The following is a 15,705-nucleotide window of genomic DNA, read 5'->3' as shown; positions in this document are numbered from 1 at the left end:
CCGGCAACAGGGTTTCGGTGTTCGGTATACGGTCTTCGGGTTGGGAAAAAGTTAATTCAATTAGCTTGACTTTGCCACTTAAGCTTTGCCTTTTAATAATAAGCAGACGGTTAAGTACTTTGCCAGGCAACAGGACAGGACAAGCCAGAGAGCACAAGCGAGCACCAGAGAGAGCCAAAAAGCTATACAGAGGGGCAGTCGGGGTTTGTGTTTAAATTAAAATTACGAAAAATTCAAGCAAGTGAAAACATATATGTACATGTATTTAATATTTATGGATACAATTCATACCTTTTAGTACAGCCTATTCCACAATTAACAATGCAAAATATGACAAAGCTCCTTTTCTTGAAACGTTACTTGAGCAAATAATCGAAAATAAAGCAAAGAAAAGACAACTTTTAAGCGATTAGTCAGTTGCCAATTAATTGTCAAGACATAAATCATTAGGCAAAAAGAACATGAGGCTCTTTCACACCACTCCACACGAACTGAAGTGTATGTTAAATGTCAATAAAAGGAAGCGTACGCCATACGTACCCCCCAATAGCGAACGGCCGACGGACCTCCTGCTGTGGATAAATGTCAGACTCAACATTGCGTATGCGTAATAAATGTCATTAGGAGTATAAGTGTATGTGTATGTGTGAGTCTGTGTACGTGTGTGCTGGCTAAGTGGGCGTGGCATATGGGGGGACATACATTTGCTTGTGCAATTGCACAGAAACATAAATCAAATAAACAACTCAATTGAAATGCTAGAAGGCTGCCCGCCGCTGCCACTAATTTCATAATTATATTGTCAGAGACATTAGTGGGTTGTCCATTCCCATCCATGCAGGAAGAGGATATCTGTGTGTAATGTCCTGTGAAACTCTATTATGTGCTGAATGAAACTTAAGCTGAAAGTGAAGGAAATCCCAAAGAGCTCTCTCTCTCGCCCTCTCTGCTGCTGCTGCTACTGCCTGATTTCGGTCACGTTTCAACCTTTTGCCTAATGAGTAAATCGTAAACTAATTGCAAGATAATTAATTTTAATTATTTGTGTATTTTACTTCTAATTTCTGGCCCTCTCCATGCCTCACCCCCCAAAACGACATAATCAGGCAAAGGACTCAACCCCATCACCCCAAAAAAGAACAGAAACGGAACTGAACGGAACAGAGGAACCATTAAAAGCACATTAGCTTGTTAAGCGATCCCCTTATCCTTCACCGCGTGGTTCCCCCCTTTTGTAGGCAGTGGACTGTGGCACACGTGCAACATGTTACTGTGCTCTTTGTTGTCTTTGCTGTTCCCTGTTCATACATCATTATCATTAAAGCGTTAAATTGTTTTGTTGTCTTAGTGCGATGATGTATAATGTATGAATTGTTCTGAGAGAGGGGGAGAAAGCGTTAGAGAAACATTTAAGCAAGTAGGGAATATAGAGGAGAATACAGAATACATTAGAGGAGGAATTATAGATGGAAACAGAGTCCCTACCTAAAATTTGGAACTGGAAACTTCCAGGTCTCCAAATGCTGTCGGGCTGTGGCACGAATTTCTCTCATTTACAAAGTTATGATTGCTGATGGGCCGCAAATAATAATTGCTGGGATTAGTTAGTTAGTCGATTGTATCGCTCTGAACGTAATAGAGTGTCTGGGGATTTGACGGACAGTTAGATGAAGCCTGTCCGATAAGCATGCGAATATTGTAGCTGTGTATGTGTTGGTACTCCATGAGTGTGGGATAATTATGATGACCAGTAAAGAAAATACAAAGGAATTGGGCAAAATTCGATTAGGAAATTATGAAAAAAATAAGAAAATTTCTTTTAGGAGAAACATTCATGTGAAGAAAATTCAATCAACTGAAGGAAATATTGCATTTTGAATCAATTAAACAAAATCCAAAATGTTTTGATTGAATTTAAGCACAGCAAATATTCGTAGCTAAATCATTTATTTCTCTCGTTGTTTTTCTTGGTTTTTCTTAGTCATCTTTTTCTTTTGCCACAAACTAACTACATTGAAAGCTTTTTTTGGTGAACAGCTTGGACTTGTACCTTGGGAGGTCATGTCGTTTTGCATGCAGACATTTGCTTTTAGGAAGTAAGTTTTCTCTGTTCAATGGACAGCATTTTAGTCGCAATCTTTTTTGTATTATTGTGTGTACAAAGTGCATCAACTTTTGAGTTTAAAGTTCAATCTGAATTCGTGAGTAAAGCAGTTGGGAACGAAATATTAGTGGACTGAGGTGTTCTTTGACTTATTTTTAGCAGTAAATGTATGTAAAAAATACGTATAATATTTATAAATATTAATTTTTTCTTTGTATAATTGATTATTAGCTAGAAAAACGGTATGGCTGAATTAGTATGAATTGCAATACCCTGAAATTCTTTTCCAAAAAATTCTTCACGTATGACCATTCAGTCATCATTATTGCCAGCTCCTAAACTTGTACAATTTCTTGTTTCTTTTCGGGGGAAAGTAGTAATTCTCAGCTATAAACACTTCGACAGTTTTAGCTCAAACCCTATGCAGAGCTCTCCCCTGACATTGCCCCCCATCATTCACTCAATTTAACTCATATAGCACAGAGCAGAGAAATCCAAGGTTAAGGTAGGAATTAAGCCCCCAAAAAAAAGAAGAAAATAAAAACAAGAACAACTTTCTTCATATTACATTTGTAATTTTTCTTGTCATTTGGGTAGGGAGGAAGTGAAACTTTTGCTCGTAGTATTCCTCGTACGACTGTTGTATATATATCTGCCATACTTTGTACATGTCATGATTAAATATTCATGATTTCAGTCACAAGAAGGCAAAAGGAAAGCGGCAGTTGTCGAAGTTAGGACTAAGGACGAAAAAGTATGAGTGGAGGGGAACGCAGAAAAGTATGCTACATTTTTATGTCTACTCCCGAAAAGAGGAAAAAATGTTTTTGGTATTAGTTTATTTACCGTTACACGCTCAGTTTCTCCCGAGCAGAGCCAAAAAGAGCCGGAGAAAATGTGAGTGAAGGAGATAGAGTCTCATTTGGCACTGCCATTAATGTAGCCGCTAAGTGGCAATGTCATGCTAGGCTGGCAGGCTGGCTCTCTTCGGCACCCATCATCGGGAGGCACGCAGTCAGGCAGGCAGCTCTTCCTTCACCCCATCATCATCAACAGGAGGCATATCTTCACCCTTGAAAAAATACCACAACCCCAAAGATATCCGGAGCTAAAAAGGGTGCGTACTGTCAGAGGGAGAGAGTGAGAGAGAGCGCTAGAGAGTGGGGGCAGCGGTCTATGCATATTTCATAAGCAATTACTAAGCGCAAGAACCCCCAGCGAAAGCATCGCGTTTTGGCGGCTTTTAGTCATTTTGCCAAAAAAAAAAAAAAACATCAGATGAAAATAGGCTAACATTTGGGTTTCAAGAAGTAGAGATACCCTAAAGACGGCTCTTTCTTGAAAAGGCTAGAGGAAGCGGAAATATAATTAGAATTTATTTTTACTTAAAAATATAAAAAGATGTAAGAAATGTAATTATTTTAGGGCTAAAGCTTCAGCTCAATCATCCCTCTCTGTTAAAGCTATACTTTCTGCAGAAGCTATTAGCAGTAGTGTTATGACTTTAATATATTTTGACCATAAAAGGTATACAAGAAAAGATAATGGTCGATTTCTTAGTCCTCAAAACTTACAGAAACCGAAAATCAGTCATATCCATGGGCTGATATGCGAAGAAGTGTTCGAACCACGCGATTTTCGAGCTCCCTTTGTTGAGAAACATCTCCCTCAAATAGTAATACCCTCTTAGGAATATAGAGTATCCTTGAATAGAATCGCCACTCAACTGACGACTCAATTGCGGGCGGCAGATGAGAAAAAACAAAAGCCAAGAAGTGCTCAAAAGTAGGCATCATAATTTATGATTACATTTTATGACATCAGAAGCCACACACCCCCACTACACACTCTCCCATACTCTGACACTCACACCCATACATTCTGCTAACACACTTGTACATATACACTCTCACACACACTGATGGTCGCCACCCTCCTCTTTGGGCATTGTTTCTTCCCATTTCCGCAAGGAGCCCCACCCAGCCCTTGTTTTGGTTTTTTTAGTCATTGCTTCCTATTATTTTGTTATTAAATTACACGCAATTGCCGTTGACTTTGCGGATGTGTGTGTGTGATGCGTGTGGACTTCAAAGTTCAAAGAGTGTGAGCAAATCCCCATTAAAAGTTGATTTTTGTTTGATTAAATTTACAATGTCATCAGCCTTGATGATGATCTTTTGATTAAACCGTACAACAAATTGGACATTTTCGGTGGCTTTTGATTACAAAAATGAGAAATTTTATTAGTTTACGGATCTAAAATAAGGATTTCCAACTGAAAAGACCGAAGAATTAATTGAATATCTTAATATTTGTCCCACAGTTGCTATAGTACCTAATTGTTTCCACGATAATTTAATCCTCTTAGAGTTACGATTTTCCTGTCATATATGCACACAAATTCAAGCCCTTAGCAGGGCCTACCAAACGCATTACACTATGCGAAGGATGTTATCAAACAGGAGGCGCTACCGAAACACATTGCCAAATTGCGAGTTGATTATCTACCCATGGCCAGAGCCGTGTCGTCGTGTAGTCGTCGTCTTTGCCAAACAAAAGGCAACAATTATCTTAATGCCAGGTGCAAGAAATTAATGTGCTGTAAGCACATTTCAGCACAATATAACTAACGAACATTGGGACTATGTCCATGACTATGACTATGACTACGGGGTATAACGATGTCATCGCACTTAATCTTCGATAAAGGAAACAGCCCCCAGAACCCCCTTAGAAAGGAAAGGGAAGGTAAAAGGTACAGCCGGACAAATCGTTGTCCCAAGGATAAGGTTCTGTATGAATGCCTCAAACCCTCGAACCTAAGGTTATTTCTTTCTTCCTCTCATTTATAAGAACTTCTTTTGGGTTTGCCCTTCTTGTCTCTGTTGTTCTTTGTGTTCTGGGTGTCTCTGCTCTTGTCTCTGGGTGTCATCTATTTGTATTTTTATGTGCCTTACTGTCAACGAAATAATTGAGTAACTTTTAGGGTTGTGCCTATGTGGTGCCTGGTCCTCCTGAAAGGTGGCCAGGCCAGGTGACTAGCTGTTGACATCTCAAGTGAAAGCAAGATCAAGTGTTGGCGCGAAATGCGGAAGTAGAGACACATTTAACATACTTATAAATAGGCATCAGACGTGTCAATTAGTACTTTAAAAGGAAAGAAAATATTATTTACTAAACTTAAAATACCCACAAAAATATCTAGTCTTACTCTCATAACAAATAATTGTATCCAAAAGTCTAACAACATTTAAGCATGGGATTCCAATATTTCCTGTCACTTTTTATGGCCAAAACGCTTGCCAAAACTTGTAGGCTTTATGCCTTTCCAATGCATTGAGCCGCAACAGGATTTCAGGGGTAAACTTTTACGAGCTTACCAGCGAAGTCCACCTGTTCAGCATACACAAATAAGGAGGAAACAGTTTCGACTACAAATATCATCTATCGGGTGCGTGGGAAAACCAATTTCCCCAGGTATAGCAGCACTTACTGCTTGCTATTTTTGGTAATATAACCATTTTATGGTTCACGCATGTGGCAAGCGGCAAGCGACGGTGGCAGCAGAGAGTACGGACTAGTATCTTGCGGAGATGGGAGGTGCTAAAGCTAAACACGTATTACGGACTACGAACTAGGACTAGGCAGGCAGAGCAGATGAAATATGTTTCACACAGCGCCGACACCTGGTTTTTTTTCTTTGTTTTTTTTTTAATGAAACAATCTCAGCAAATATGATATTTTGTATGCAAACATGCAAAATAAGTTGGAGCAGCCCAACGAGAAAAGAAATGGATGGCAGGCAGCAGAAAGCGCACTCGTCATAAAAAGAAATGCGGTAGAGCCCTCATGCTGAGCCTCCGTGTCTCCCCCTGCTTTCGTTTCTCTCCCTCGCTGTGGGTCTATCATTGTGGGGGAGTTGGATGATGTTGCGTGGAGGGCTGGCATGGGTGGGTTACCTTACGTCTTACGTCAACAAATAAATAAACAAATATTTGCGTTGACAATAAGGCGGGAGGAACCAAGGCGCCAGAATTAACGTGTGTCCCAGTGAGAAGTGTGTTCCGGAAAACGTAATCTTTGCTGAAATTCAGTATTTATAGAGAACATTTGATGCTAGCAGCTCTTCTGCATAATCACACACATTTGTGACGATCAAACTCAATTGAAATCTCACAAAAAATGTCCAGAACATCCCTTGAACAGCGCCCACCAAAAAGGCAATTCAAGTGAACATTTGGACAAAATATTCGGCATTCCAAACGCATTCCAAAGTCAAGAGATACCTGCTTTTAATACATCAACGCCTTTTGTCAGCTGCATTTAAAATGAGAGAGAGGCACACACAAACAGAAGAACCCTTTTATATGTACTTACATATTTTTGTTATAAATTTATGAAATAACGCACCCTCTAAAAGGAATGTCACAGGGCTGGCTCTCTATCCATTTTTAAGGATATTGTATATCAATAATTCAATATTTATTTTCATTTTTTTTTCCCAAATTTTCCTGTCGTAACGAGGAAATTTAATCTTTTTCTCCACCTGCTCTGGCATTCCATTTTCCACTTCCTTGTGTCACGACCCCTCCTCAAATATACGCCGAATATTATATATACATACGTATGTACATATGTACATCTATATATTTCCTCTGTTGACGAAAGATCCCGAAAACGAAAACCCAATTAGTTGAGGGATGACGACATTGATGGTTGAAATTTGACATCACACACAGAGACAGAGAGAGAGCAGAAGTAAGGAATGAAAAAAAGACAATCGTTGGAGGAGGACACCAATTGAGGATTGCACTCGAAAATGTATTTATAAGAATTGGAAAAATAATATCATACCCACTCCTAGGGTTCCCCATAATCAAATCAGAAAAATATTGAAAACTTCTTTTATTTTTCTCCATGGATGTGGTTTTTTTTTTGTAAGTTCTTATAGTACTATGTGGTTTTTCTTTTGATTGTCAGCCGCTGCAGGGGGTGCCCCACACACATTTACGTTGAGAACAGTTGACAGGACAACAAAAGGACTTTAGAAAAAGATAAAAGACCAGAATTGTGGGTGCGTTTTCTAGGTGGATTTGTTTGGTCTGCTTATAATGAGGTGCTTGTTAGGTGGTCCCGTAGATCATATTAGGTTTCATTTTGATTATGTTTTTTAAAGAATACGTTTCCTGTTTTTGTGTGGAACAAAAGGAACATAAAGAGTTTAGTAATTTGGAAGAGAATTGTTAGGTTTTCAGGGAATTTACTTAGGGTTTTTACCCAATCTGCTCCATTTAATAAACTGTATAAACCAATGCAAATATCATTCATTATCGAACTTTCAAATATGCAATAGAACTAAAGGACACTGCGTCCCCTTTCAAGCAAACATTTCCGTATATATTTCGCTTGTCTGAATGTCTGTCGAATATCCTTTGGCATCGCCTTCAGCCTCCTCCGTTCCAACTAATTACAATTTTGTGTGCTGGAATATTTCTCAGGCTTTTCTCTTTGGTCATTTGCACACTTTACACGAATGCCCGTCTTGTAGTCCCCATGGACCTACAGCTGGACATTTGTCCTGTAGCCATATCATGAGGCCCCTGAAACGGCCTGCCCCCTACCTTTCTCTCTCTCTCTCTCTCTCTCTTTCTATCTCTTTCTCTCTGCAGAAACAGAGCTGTCAACAAATTAACTGTGACGCTTGGATGGGGGCATCGAGCGGGCCTAGAGTGAGACAGATATCCAGAGAGATGGTGTAAGGGCCCAGAGTGAGCGAGATATCCATAGTGTTGGGTCCCTGGGTTGAGCCTATCTACCCAGTCGGGGGGCGGCACGACATGCTTGGCATGTTTTGTTGCCTGGTTTTAGGCAAACCGGGCCGGGCCATATGTGTCGTAAATTCCCACCCACACACATGTACCCAAGGGCCATGGCAGCTGCCTTTTGCCCCACAAATATTGAACAATTAGCTCCGCTCATGCCACACATTTTCGGGTGATTTAAATTTTTGTCCATCCTCCATTACTCTCTGCTATCTCTGGAGGCACTTTATACACTGTGAAGAATTTTCGGGCATTCAAGTGTATTAAAAAGGGGACATTTTTGGGTCTACATTTATAGAGGTGCAAAGTCTTTGCAGTATTAGAAGGTGGCAAAGAATTGCCAGGGGAAAAACAGACAAAGTTTTGTCTGCCTCCAAACATCGCTCAAGAATAACCAAAATTCGAGTGTTCTTCCCCAACAGTTTATTCCTTTTTTCTTTTCGCTCTTCTTGGCACTAGACTTGCCTGGCCTTATAAACGATATACACTTTCTTGTATAAATAATTCTGGTACGTGCGGTAATGATGCCGACACGTGACAAGGCGACAAGGCAGAGAAACAGACGACAGCGGCGCTGAAACGAGATATATTTTCGGGGTGTAGATATTTATGATGGCAGTCGGTGAAGGTGTATAAATTTGCATGAGCAACTGCCGCAAAAAGCTAAAGAAAAAAAAGTCCTGTGTGGTGTGGTGTGATGGCCCCACATGTGGGTGCGGTAAGGTGGAAGAAATTTTTGAAGGAAAGCGGAGAAGGGAGCCAAAGCACTGCATAAGCAAATAAACAAACAATACATAAATTGTTGGAGATCCCAGCATGGGAGAAGGCAGCAGGAAGCTCCTTATGCGGGGCACGTTTCCTCAAGCTTTTCCTTTGGTCGGCTTTGACTTTTTGGCTCGCGATATTGTGGGCTTTGATAACAATAATAATCATAATAATAAGAGGCATATAATAACAATCATTTTCTGCATCCTAAATGGTGTACACCTTGGTCCAGGTCCCACCCCCGCTCTCGGTCCACATTTCTCATTAAAAAACGCACGACTTCGATGTTTTTTTTATAGACTATACATACATTTTATTTTCTTTTTTTTTTTCTACAAAAAATGGTTTATTGACGGCAGTATTTTATATTTATCATCACAATTTTTTGATAGGCCACACATCATTGGATGTGTCATCGTTTCATCGTTTTGTGGAGGGGTGGAAAACTGTAAAGATAAAGCATAAAGAAAATTTATAAAACTGCACCAAAATGTTTATATACTTAAATAACACATATATCTTTTATTTATTCTTTATAGCCGATGTCATTAAACCATAAACTGTTGTGCAAGCAAGAGAGAAGCGCATAAGAAGCCGCATTATGGAGATGTTTCAAAACGTGAGTAAATTTTCTAATTAAAGTTTATACTTGATTGAATATTCAAAGAACTCTTGAAAAATAACAATAAAAAATCAGAGATATGCAGTAATCTAATGAAATTTGAAGCTCAATTCGTCGAAGAGTTTGGAGCTGTCGTACCACAAAAATAATATTCATTATTTTAACCTCACAATTTATTTTTATGACTTCTCGATTAAAAGTCTATCAAATCAAATGCCAGAAATGCTTTTAGGCAATTTACTATAAGCTGAATTTTAGGGAAATAAATACTCGTAAATGTTTATGGCCTATTTCTAAAAAAACAATGCCTTAAATGTGCACATTAAAATTTTTTTAAAATTGTATTTTTAAAATTCTTTTCAATATTTCTACACTAGAAACGGTTACCTAATTTATAGCGGACAAAAACTATATTACAAAGAATATAACTTTAAATGTGTGCGGAAACTGTCGCAAATAAACGCGCTAATGGGTTTATCTAGAAAGTACATAAAATTCCTTTTAAAACACAATTTCTAATGAATTAATTGACTACAGCTGCAATCTTGTCCTTATTGTGCCAACAATCAATGCATATACTCAATTAACCATTAAGTTTTATCTTAGATTTTTTTAGGATTAGAGGTTTTTAAAAATTATAATAATTTTATCATACACAGAAGTTTTTCAATCATGATTTAACTGAGTAAAATATCGAATACTGAAATGGTTTGCTCTCTGCACTGTCTTAAAATTGGAAGTCTATTCAAATTGGAATTTGTCTGTTTGACAAATTGAAAATCTCTTGAGAGGAAGACAGCAGCGACCCATTTCAGTAATTTGAACAGCCATAATTTGTGGCTCAAAAGCGTAACATGTGGGGGTCGTCTCTCTATCTCTCTGCTATCGACGGTCAACATTACAATTTTGTCAGCATACAGGCATGCCCATCCTTCCATCTTCCCTGTTCATTTGTCAGTTTGTGCCTGCCTGTCAAATCCGGTCAACAACTTCTATACGGAACCCTTCACATGGCGTCCCTTTTTGTGTGAGTGTCTGTTTTTTTTTCTTCTTTCCTGTGTGTTTGTTGTCCCTCTTTACTCGATTATCAATCTACGTGCCAATGCAAGATTGAGAAAGCTTTTCAAGTGTCTAGACATTCGTTTCGGGCAAAACTATGGGGAAAATGAAATGGAATGCGATGCAAACAGTGCTCTACAGATATTTGTCTTTCACTCAGAGGGGAAGATCCTGATGTCATCACTCCTAAAAAGGGGATCTATCTAACTGTCTCTGCTAAAATAGGGAATGAGATTGAAGCTTAATTACTGCACTTTTGGGTCACAAGGGCGTGGCGTGGGAAATCCCTTAAAATCGAACTGGCCCAGGCCCCAGCCTCTTGTTTAATGACATATTTCCCCATAAAGAAGAAGCCTTTCTCGGAATTCATTTCCCAGCGTATGAGTGTCTGCTTTTGTGTGTGTGTGTCTCTCTGTTGAATCGAATGCGGGTCCTTTTCATATAACTGCGAACCGGACAGCAGGCATGTCCTTATCATACAATCCCACAGCACACACAAAGGCAACAAATTAAACTGTTCCTCTATTTGCAAATGAATTGTGCGTGGCGTAATATCGCAGGAAAACTTTCTTAAGGAAAAAGGATACGTAATATGGTGAGGAGGGGATACCCAGAGATGGAAAACACATACACATATGCAAGACACGTCCTTTACGCTTGAAATAAAATAAGTAGCATAATACTCGTACAAGAAAAACTGCTAACGAAATTGAAATGAAAGAAAAGGATTCTCTCTCTCCAGGAAGAAAACTTTGCTGCCAGCCTGCTTTTGTATCTCTCTTGATCTCTCTGTATGTGTGTTGAAAGTTTTTTGTAAGGGGCCCAGGATGCAGGATGCTTTTGGTCCTTTCTGGCATTTCATACGCTCAATTGCTGGTGGTTAGCCAGGCCCGGCTGCGTGCTCTGGTCGACAGTCAATTGAAAATGAAATTGGTAAAAGTTAGCACACAGAAAACTGTACAGAAAACTCTCCTGTATCCCCATTCGATGTGGGAGGGGGGTTTGTGCGTGGGGCATCTCAAAAGAGTTGCCCCAGGATGAAGCAGCAGCAGCAGCAGCAGCAACAACAGCAGCAGGACGTAGCAGGACGTACGGGTATACGTGCGGACAAGCATGCATAATGAGTAGCACTGTGGGGAGTGTGGAAGTCCATTCTCTCACTGGTGTCTGGTGTCTCTGCTGTCTCTTTTTCTACTGAATGCGGGTTACCTTTGCAAATTAATACTAAAGAGACGCGTAAAAGTATGCAACACCAAATAGCAAACAGGCTACGTGCCTGCTCCTCCAGCATGTCCCTGCATGTTTGTGCAAGGACTCTCTCTCTCGTCCCTCTCGCCCTTATACTGATGCTGTTGATGTCCCTGCTGCTGCTGCTGCTGCTGCTGCTGTTGCTGTCCTACTGTGTCCATAGAGTCCTCTTGTTATACCCTACCAGCTGTTCATATGACTTTGCAGTGATTTTTTGAAAATTCTGCTTGTTTCGTTTCTGTGTTTTGGGCAGTATTTTTTTCTGGTAGTTTTTCTTGTATTTTCTGGTAAGTTTTCTAGATTTTTTTTTATGGAAATTTTCAACTGTTTCTGGTAATTATTCTACTATTTTTAACAAATTTGTTCTGGTATTTCCCTAATATTTTATCCAGTGTTTTTCTGTTATTTTGTTCAGTAATATTAAAATTAATTGTTAAATCTATGTACTACATCTTGCTACTGGAATAATAATAAACGATCCTAGCATCAGTATTTATAGGACAACTCGCTCATTTTTAATGACAATCCAACCAAACTTTATAATTTTTCCAAAGTTAGTGGAAATGTTGTTTAACGATGTAAATTAATGAAATATAAACAAAAAATCATAATTTTTCAACATAAAAATACACTTTTAAGAGCATTCAGGCATCGCTCTCTGCAACTATCACTTATTCCTGGACTTTATGAATACCTTTTTCACCCTGTATTTTTACCCTTAGATCATAAAAAAAATGTGAAAGGAAAGTTGCAATGTTTGGCAAATGTTTTATCAGTGGGACACGTTTTGTTGTTGGAACTTTTTATAGATTCCATTTTGAGTGCATTTGCTTGTTGCGTTGACTACGCACAAAATTTCAGTTTGGTTCTCTTTCTCATTTTTTATCCCTTTGGTATTTTTTACGATTTATCCGGCACACATACACGCGTGCGAGATGATAGGGCGTTGGGGGTGATAGAGTGAGGATGAGAGGGACCTCTTTGTGACAGATTGTTGAAGCTTAAGTTTGGTAGAGTAGAGATTTAAGTGTTTTGTTGTCAGGAGAAGGATTAACAAGGATCTGCTGCTCATACTAGTAGTTGTGGGGGAATGGAGAGGCGAGAAGGAACAAACTTTGTTTTTATTCCCGCACTATTGCAACAGATTATTGAAAGAAGTTAAGAGTTAAGATGTTTTTTGCTGTCGGGTTTTATTGGGCCGTATTTTAATGGGAGAACATTTGTTGCAGACAAAACTTTGAGCTAGTGTGAAGAACAAAATGGTTAAAAAGTGGATTATTTTGGCCTTGGTTTTGTGGATGTTAAACATAAAAATAGCTCAAAGGAAAACTGGGATACATTTTATTTGTATCTCGAAAAATACGAGTCTATAGAATACAGTCGAACCAGAACTTTTAGCATTTCTAGCATTTCTCTTTTTTTAATTTTATAAGATATTTCTATTGTATTTCTCGGTACTAGGAGTCTCTTATTAAGATGTGCCATGATCACATACTAATTTTTGTTAGTGTAGACTCCGTGACATGTACACTTTTAGATTTATTAAATATTTCACACAGACACAAAACAAAATTTACTCACCTATTCATGAAAAAATGTCACACAGCATCCTTCAAAATTTCACAAGAAATACCATCCTTCAAACAGTCTGCGCAATTTCGTTTTCTGCAACAACTATTTCGTCCAGAGTGTCACATCTAAAAAAGGGGCAAAGAAAATAAATTTTAGATTAAAATATCTCTCAAATGTGCACCAAACAATATTAAACTTATAGTAAAATTTCAACACAAAACCATCCCACGTCTAATTTCCCTTGATTTCCAACTGAATATTTGCCGTGAATATTGTAATTAATTAAACAGGAAAATTAATTTTAAATTCGATTGGAAACATGAGTATTGCATTACAATTCTCAATTGGTTTTTTCTGCATCATTTCTGTGGTGAAATCGATGTCAAAGCTAATGCTGTTTGCTCTTCCATTTGCCTAATTTTATCATTTTGTTTGCAATTGATATCGGAATAATTCTTTCTCCCTCTTTTTTCGTTGCATTTCCATTTGCATTTGGCAAAAACTTTTTTTGAGCTAAAATACAATTGGAATTGTACTTTTTGCCGTTTCTGTTTCTCCTTTTTTTTTTTGCCTCTGCAAATTCCTGGGAAAATGGTTTTTGATAATATGTAGATTTTATTTGCCTGAATTTTAGTTTTCAGTTTTTTCTGCATTTCAGTTTGCTGTTGGTTTTTATCCTGCATAAAAATGTATAGCTGCGGTCTGAATGAGATATGATTATAAATATTTATAATATGCATTTTTAGATGAGTTTTTTTCCTTTTGCTTAAATGTGAAAAATATTTGTGAAAGTAAGAAAAACCTTGTTTGTGTTAATTAATGTAATACATGGAATGTCTTTAACAAACCGGTTCTGGTTTCGATTGATTGAAACCCAAATAAATATTACTTTGGTTTCCAGATTGCGGATGCTTTTATTAATTAGATTGTTATACTTCGTATTATTCAATTATTCTATACCAAATTTCCGTATTTGCTTTGAAAATATTTCCGTATTAAAGCACTCGAAATAAATATATTTCGACATTTATCCAGCTTTTGCTTGAACATATCACGCGGAAGTAGCCTGCTGATTAAAGGACACAGTCGAATGTTGGCCTTACAAACTATCTATAAAGTTAGTATTATCATACTGCTCTAATTTAAAACAATTAATGACATTAAATTAATGTGTGATTTATATCACTTTTTTGGGCATTTTATTTTGAGCTCTCTTGCTCCTCCTACTAATTTCATTTATGGTGCTGTAAGGCAACTTTATGAACTCTACTGGTTTTTGGTTGAGGGGGTTTACATTATTAGCAGACACTGTACACACTCTCGCACACACAAAAGAAATCGCATATAAAAATTTATTATGCCACGCCTACAGCCACTCGCTGGCGAACACCTCCCACGCAATTTTCACATTAAAGCCGCATAAAAATAAATAAAAATGTGGCGCCGAAGAGCAAAAGGAATATTTGGGAAGGGAATGGAATACTCACATGAGCAACAACTGCAATGGAGTTTCTCCTTGTTTTTCTTTTCTGGTTCTTGTTTTTGGATGAGTTTTTCCCACGGCGACTGTGTCGTTTACATATCGTTTCCTCTGCCATTTTCCTTTCTTTTCCTTTTCTGTTTTTTGGATGGTCCCACGTTTCGCTGTCTAAACGATTTACGACACTTTTCCCAACTGCTTCACGCACACATTTGCACACATATTGTTTGTTTGTCTCTCGGTGTGTGTGTGTGTGTCTGTGTGTTATTAGCACACAGATGGAGATACACTGTTGGCGAGATACTGTTAAAGCAGCACAAAAATGCCGCACACGTTCGTTTTTATTATGTTAAATCTCTCCTGGGGGCACCCACACAGCACAGCACAGCACGGGACTCGACTCGAATCGTAGTTGGTACCAAGACCAAGAACAGCATCAACAGCAACTTGTTTCCATCTGCTCTTTTCCCAACTGTCTTTGTGTTTTCCTCGTTTTCATCGTTTGGTTTTCCTTGTTGTTGTCGCTTGGCTTTTGTCAACTGTCACTGTGGCCTGTCACATTTCACATTCACTTAGACGACATTCGGATTATAAGCTGCGCGCCAAAAACTCTGCTCCACCCAGAAATTAGCACAATCTGCTGCTGGCCACAATTCTCGCGCTCCTGCTCGTCCTGTTTTGTGGGTGTTTCCGTGGCTCATTGGCTTACCTTCAGCCGCTTTCAGATAACGGTACGCCGCTCCAATCGCGACTGACGACGGGCCAAGGCATCGCTCGGCAGAAAGACCATGGCCAGGCGCTGGGGCTTTCGTGTAACCAATTCTCACCTTTACACGAGGCACAAAAGTCGTGGCGCAGCCGAATGAACGAACGTAACCGAACGGCCAGCCGAGGACTTCGTTTCGGTAAAAGCTCAGACTTCGGCGTGGGCAGTTTCTACTCTGGTGGCTCTCTTTTTAGTCGCGTCACCTTTTGAATTGCTACTGCGATGACTCTCTTTAGAGTTTGAGTGGGTTTATGCTTTGCAACGCGG

The 15,705-nt window shown here is 38.8% G+C and overlaps 1 protein-coding gene and 1 long non-coding RNA gene across 9 annotated transcripts in view; one reads left to right on the top strand and one right to left on the bottom strand.

Annotated features, from left to right (window-relative positions):
- The window catches only part of LOC117900258 (tyrosine-protein phosphatase Lar), a 143,450-nt gene that overhangs the window by 11,532 nt on the left and 116,213 nt on the right, over positions 1-15,705 (top strand). For all 8 annotated transcript variants that reach the window (XM_034810558.1, XM_034810564.1, XM_034810560.1 and 5 more), the window contains exon 2: positions 9,231-9,310. The gene's annotated coding sequence lies outside the window, so the exon portion shown is untranslated. The remainder of the gene's footprint in view (positions 1-9,230; positions 9,311-15,705) is intronic.
- On the bottom strand, positions 9,021-15,440 carry LOC117900273. The gene is made up of 3 exons (XR_004649270.1): positions 14,680-15,440; positions 13,202-13,317; positions 9,021-9,137 (listed from the first exon to the last, which is right to left on the bottom strand). It is a non-coding gene; the product is annotated as an uncharacterized LOC117900273 (long non-coding RNA).

This window comes from Drosophila subobscura, chromosome U (genome assembly GCF_008121235.1).
Source record: "Drosophila subobscura isolate 14011-0131.10 chromosome U, UCBerk_Dsub_1.0, whole genome shotgun sequence".
Lineage (NCBI taxonomy): Eukaryota > Metazoa > Arthropoda > Insecta > Diptera > Drosophilidae > Drosophila > Drosophila subobscura.
Note: the sequence above shows the minus strand (reverse complement) of the source record. Positions and strands in the feature narration are given on the sequence as shown.